Source organism: Eumetopias jubatus, unplaced genomic scaffold, assembly GCF_037043125.1.
Source record: "Eumetopias jubatus isolate StellerSeaLion01/CBP00866 unplaced genomic scaffold, mEumJub1_p1.0 scaffold_8, whole genome shotgun sequence".
Lineage (NCBI taxonomy): Eukaryota > Metazoa > Chordata > Mammalia > Carnivora > Otariidae > Eumetopias > Eumetopias jubatus.
The window spans coordinates 84,386,261-84,392,435 of record NW_028274814.1 but is presented as its reverse complement, the minus strand read 5'-3'; the positions used below and the strand labels follow the sequence as shown (position 1 = coordinate 84,392,435).

The window sequence follows — 6,175 nt, the reverse complement described above, 5'->3', positions numbered from 1 at the left end:
GTGCTTTCTCTTTTAAAAAAAATAAAAAATAAAAGAAATAAAATAAAATGTAGCATTGGGGCACCAGGCTGGCTCAGTCCATGGAGCATGAAACTCTTTATTTGGGATCATGAGTTCAAGCCCTACGTTGGGCATAGAGATTACTTTAAAAAATAAAAATAAAGGGGCACCTGGGTGGCTCATTCAGTCAAGCATCTGACTCTTGATTTTGGCTCACGTCAGGATCTCAAGGTTGTGAGATAGAGCCCTGAGTCAGGCATTGTGCTCAGCAGGGAGCCTGCTTGTTCCTCTCCCTCTGCTCCTCCCCCCCACCCAAATAAATAAATAAAATCTTTTTTTTAAAGATTTTATTTATTTATTTGACAGAGAGAGACACAGCGAGAGAGGGAACACAACAAGGGGAGTGGGAGAGGGAGAAGCAGGCTTCTGGAGGAGCAGGGAGCCCGATGCGGGGCTCGATCCCAGGACCCTGGGATCATAACCTGAGCGAAGGCAGCTGCTTAAGGACTGAGCCACCAGGCACCCCAAATAAAATCTTTTTTTAAAAAATAAGGGATTCCTCGGTTAAAAAAATAAAAATAAAAAATAGATTTAAGGGGCGCCTGGGTGGCTCAGTCTTTTAAGCAGCTGCCTTCGGCTCAGGTCATGATCCCAGGGTCCTGGGATCGAGCCCCGCATCGGGCTCCCTGCTCCTCCAGAAGCCTGCTTCTCCCTCTCCCACTCCCCTTGCTTGTGTTCCCTCTCTCGCTGTCTCTCTCTCTCTGTCAAATAAATAAATAAATAAATAAAAATAAATTTAAAAAATTAAAATGTAGTATTAAGACTTCCTTTGTAATTTAGTACATAGTCTTTAAAGATTTTATTTATTTATTTGAGAGAGAGAGAGAGAGAGAGAGAGAGAGCGAGCATGAGTGGGGGAGGGGCAGAGGGAGGCAGAAGCAGACTCCCAGCTGAGCACGGAGCCCAAGTCAGGGCTCAGCACAAGGCTTGACCCCAGAATCCCAAGATCATGACCTAAGCCGAAGTCAGCTGCTTAACCGATTGAGCCGCCCAGGTGCCCCTTGATCCTTCTGTTTCTAAGAGAGCTATGTAAATATTTCCAGTTCCAATAGTTGATTTATTTTTGTTCCTAAATTTATCGATTGTTGTTTTGTAAGTGTAAAAGGGGAGAATAATGGTACTTTCTCATATGATTGTAATGACATGTATGAATTAATACATGTAAAGCCTATAGAGTATGACTGGCACATAGAAGGTGCTCGATGAAGTTATCTATTACTATTTGTTTGTTTGTTTTATTTTTAATTCATCAAGTTTAACCTGCATCCCGTTGCAGATCTCATTGAAAAGCAGATTCTGCTTCTGCTTGTCAGGATGTCTGGGTGAGGCCCTGCATTTCACGTGACTTGGCATTTCTAGCAAGCATCCAGAGATGTAGATGGTTCTGGTCAATGGCTCTTTCTTTGAGTAGCAAGGTCCTAGAACTTGTATCTCAACCTGCTAAAAGTACCTGGATGGAGCTGCTTTGAAGAAACTGGTGATCACCAACATCCACCTATGTAACTTCTGTGACTAGGCCTTCCTGACAGAGGGCTGCTTCCCCCAGCCTCCAAGGCTGCCCAGGACTTGGAAGAGGAAAAGCAAGACTTGGGCTCCCGGCCCTGCTACCCCTTGGGCCTCCCAGTGCTGCACAAGGTCTTTGGCAACGGAGGGTGGGAGTGGGGCAGGACTAAAGATTTTATTCATTTATTTATTTTTAAATTCTTCTTCTTCTTCTTCTTCTTCTTCTTCCTCCTCCTCCTCCTCCTCCTCCTCCTCCTCCTCCTCCTCCTCCTCCTCCTTCTTCAAAAGGGAGAGGGTGGGGACAACAGAGGGACAGGGAGAGAGAGAGAATCCTAAACAAACTCCATGCCCAGCTTGAAGCCTGACTCAGGGCTGCTCCCACAACCCTGAGATCAGGACCTGAGCCAAAATCAAGAGTTGGTAAGGGTGACTGAATCACCCCTAAAAATTTTATTTTTAAGTAATCTCTATACACAATATGGGGCTCAATCTTATAACCCCAAGATCAAGAGTTACATGCTCTACTGAGTCAGCCAGGTGCCCCAAACTATTACTATTTATGTATTTTGAGCCTATATTGCCAAGCACATTTTTGTTGGTTATATTTTCTTCTTTTCTTTGTTTATCATTATGTAATACTCTCTCCTTGGCCCCATATATTTTTTAAAGATTTATTTATTTATTGGGGGGGGAGAGGTAGAGGGAGAGAGAATCTTAAGCAGACTCCCAGATGAGCATGGAGCCAAGGTGGGCCTCCATCTCAGGACCCTGAGATCACGACCTGAGCCGAAACCAAGAGTCTGATGCTCAACCGACTGTGCCACCCAGGTGCTGCAGCCCCATAATTTTTTGCCTTGAATTTTATCACATATTACATTTAAAAAAGTTTTATTTTAAGTAGGCTCCAGGCCCAACATGCCTCTTGAACTCAGCATGACCCTGAGATCAATAGTTGCATGCCCCACCGACTGAGCCAGCCAGGCACCACCCTTTTTGTTTCAATTAAAAAAAAAAATTTTTTTTTTAGAATTTTATCACATATTAAAACCCCAATTTACTTTTAGTTTATTTATTTATTTTTGACTGGCAAAGCTTTTCCCTTGATCACAGATTGAGTTTCTAGGGAAGCCATTTCTAAGATGGAGAATAGAGTACAGGCAGTTTATTAGTGAGTGCTCGTAGGATCAACCCTTAAAGGAAAGAAAGGAAGCAAGATTGGACAGAAGGAGAAGTTGACTGCTGAGCAGTCGCAAGGCTTCAACTAATTCTGAAGGGAACTCTGAAAAAAGGTGACTAACGGGGCGCCTGGGTGGCTCAGTCGTTAAGTGTCTGCCTTCGGCTCAGGTCGTGGTCCCAGGGTCCTGGGATCGAGCCCCGCATCGGGCTCCCTGCTCAGCGGGAGGCCTGCTTCTCCCTCTCCCACTCCCTCTGCTTGTGTTCCCTCTCTCGCTGTCTCTGTCTATCAAATAAGTAAATAAAATCTTTAAAAAAAAAAGAAAAAGGTGACTATCTCACCCTCTGTAGAGCAAGTGTTTTACCAAGGCATGTGACATACTTGCCACTTCCTGCTCAACCAGTCCATGTTGCATGATGTTATCAATATAGCAGATCAATTTGGCATTCTCTGAGAGATGTCTAGCTGCTTAGCTCTCTTCAGATCATTTAATGGCAGAGAGCAGAAGAGTAAACATAGCCCTGGGGTAAGACTATAAATGTACATTGTTGCCTTTTACAAGTGAATGCAAACTGTTTCTTTTCTTCTTTCTGATAGGAATGGAAAAGAATGCATTTGCCAGATCAAGGGTTGCATACCACGTACTAGGCCCCTGTTAATCTGCACTGGCAATGACACCACATATAGCAAAGCAGCCGCGATTAGGGCTACTACTTGGCTGAGTATCTACCAGAAACCTGCAGTAGTTCACACACACCCTCCAGTATCTGGTTTTTGCAGGGACCAGATTGGTGAATTAAATGAATAAATGATGGGGACTACTACTTTGGCATTCTTTTTTTTTTCCACAGTCCAGTAGACTTTTATTCTTTTTACAACCTGTCATGAATTCATAAGGAATGGGTTCCAGCAGCTCAGTCTCCTTTCCACTGGTTCTCACCAAGTATGCTTCTCTGGGTAGAACAGGCTGGTGCTTCCCAAGTACCTTTCTCATTGGCTTCTTTCTTGATCATTTTCCTTCACACATTTCAAGAAACTGTCTCAGCTCTCAGAGTGCTTATTATGCTCAATATGTATATTAATCTCTTGATCTTGACTAGAATCTTGTCCTTAATTTGTTTGTTTATAACAATGCAGAGCATGCTGGGTAACATTGTAGACTCCTCCCTTTTTTTTTTTAAGATTTTATTTATTTATTTGACAGAGAGAGAGAGAGAGAGAGCACAAGCGGGGTGGGGGGGGGAGAGGAGGAGCAGAGGGAGAGGAAGAAGCAGACTCCCCGCCAAGCAGGGAGCTTGCTGCGGGAATCAATCCCAGGACGCTGGGATCATGACCTGAGCCGAAAAGCAGACGTTCAACTGACTGAGACACCCAGGCGCCCCTTGGGGCATTCATTTTTGAATAGTGCCCATTTCCTTGATGTCTACAATATCATATTACTTTTCGATTCACATGTCTGTGGCCAAAGGAACAACTCCATGTTTTCTAGAAGGTTTATGTTCTAAAAATAAAAACTTAGAACAAAAAAAGATTTTATTTTTAAGTAATCTCTACACCCAAGGCGGAGCTCAAATTCACAATGCTGAGATCAAGAGTCGCATGCTCTATCGATTGAACCAGCCAGGTGCGCCTACTTAAAAATAAAATCTTTAAAAAAATAAATAAAATTTTTAAAATTTACTTGAAACAGATACCTTCTTAGGAAAACAAAACTTACTTAAACTGATCAAAGAAGTAATAGGAAACTCTGAGTGGTCCTATATCTATTAAGTAAACTGAATATGTAATTTAAAAGCTTTCCCACAGAGAAAATTGTAAACCTAGATGGATGTATTAGTGAATTATTCCAAACATTTAGGGAAGAAATAACACCAATCTTACAAAAATTTTTTCTAGGGGCACCTGGGTGGCTCAGTCGTTATGATCCCAGGGTCCTGGGATCAAGCCCCACATCAGGCTCCCTGCTCCGCGGGAAGCCTGCTTCTCCCTCTCCCACTCCCCCTGCTTGTGTTCCCTCTCTCGCTGTGTCTCTCTCTGTCAAATAAATAAAATCTTTAAAAAAATTTTTTTCTAGATAATAGAGAAAAAGAAAATTTCCAATTCATTTTGAGACAATATAACCTGAAAAAATTTTAAATTATATATAATTTAAATATAAATTTAAATTATAAAGTAGAACAAGTACAGGCCCCTCTCTCATTAACTTTGATGTGAAAATCCCACACAAAATAGCAACTAGAATCTATCAATGTGTTAAAAGACATTAAGAAACATTAAAATCAGCTTGACTTTAGTAATTCCAGTGTGATTTAACATTGGAAAACCAAACAATGTAATTTACCACATTAACAGAATAAGAGAGAAAAGCCATGTAATCCTCTCTATAGTTGCAGAAAAAGTATTTGATAAAATTCAACACCCACTGATGGCTAAAAACTTATTAGCAAACTAGAGATAGGGAAGACTTTAAAAATTTTTGACAGAGGGTATCTACCAGAAACCTGCAGCAAACACCACACACATCTAATGGTAAAATATTGGAAGTTTTCTCCTGTCTTAGAAAATAAACAATTGTTAGGCAGTTGCAGTCGTGCTCTCCGAGTTCCTGTCTCCCTCCCCGCATCGCCCGGGATGGCCTCCCAGAACCGCGACCCAGCTGCCGCCAGCGTCGCCGCCGTCTGCAAAGGAGCCCAGCCCAGCGGGGGCCCCGGGGGCCCCAGGGCCCCGTGGGCAAAAGGCTACAGCAGGAGCTGATGATTCTCATGATGTCTGGTGACAAAGGCATCTCTGCCTTCCCTGAATCCAACAACCTTTTCAAATGGGTGGCGACCATCCATGGGGCAGCAGGCAAAGTTTATGAAGACCTGAGGTATAAGCTCTCGCTGGAGTTCCCCAGCGGCTACCCTTACAACGCGCCCACGGTGAAGTTCCTCACACCCTGCTACCACCTCAACGTGGACACCCAGGGAAACATCTGCCTGGACATCCTGAAGGACAAGTGGTCTGCCCTGTATGATGTCAGGACCATCCTGCTGTCCATCCAGAGCCCGCTAGGAGAACCAAACATTGATAGTCCTTTGAACACGCATGCTGCCGAGCTCTGGAAAAACCCCACAGCCTTTAAGAAGTATCTGCAAGAGACCTACTCGAAGCAGGTCTCCAGCCACGATCCCTGACTGTCCAGCCTCTCTCTTTGTGTTGTCTTTTTATTTTCTCCTTAGATAGTCTTTCTCTTCATTTCTGTCTAGGACTCTGTATCTTTTTTTTTTTTTTTTAAGATTTTATTTATTTATTCATGAGAGACAGAGAGAGAGAGGCAGAGGGAGAAGCAGGCTCCCAAGGAGCAGGGATCCCGACGCGGGACTCGATCCCAGGACTCCAGGATCATGACCTGAGCCGAAGGCAGACGCTTAACCATCTGAGCCACCCAGGCGCCCT

The 6,175-nt window shown here is 43.5% G+C and overlaps 1 pseudogene; it reads left to right on the top strand.

The window, feature by feature from the left end:
* The first annotated feature begins 5,368 nt into the window (after positions 1-5,368).
* LOC114215104 (ubiquitin-conjugating enzyme E2 C-like) lies at positions 5,369-5,913 on the top strand (annotated as a pseudogene).
* The last annotated feature ends 262 nt before the right edge of the window (positions 5,914-6,175 follow it).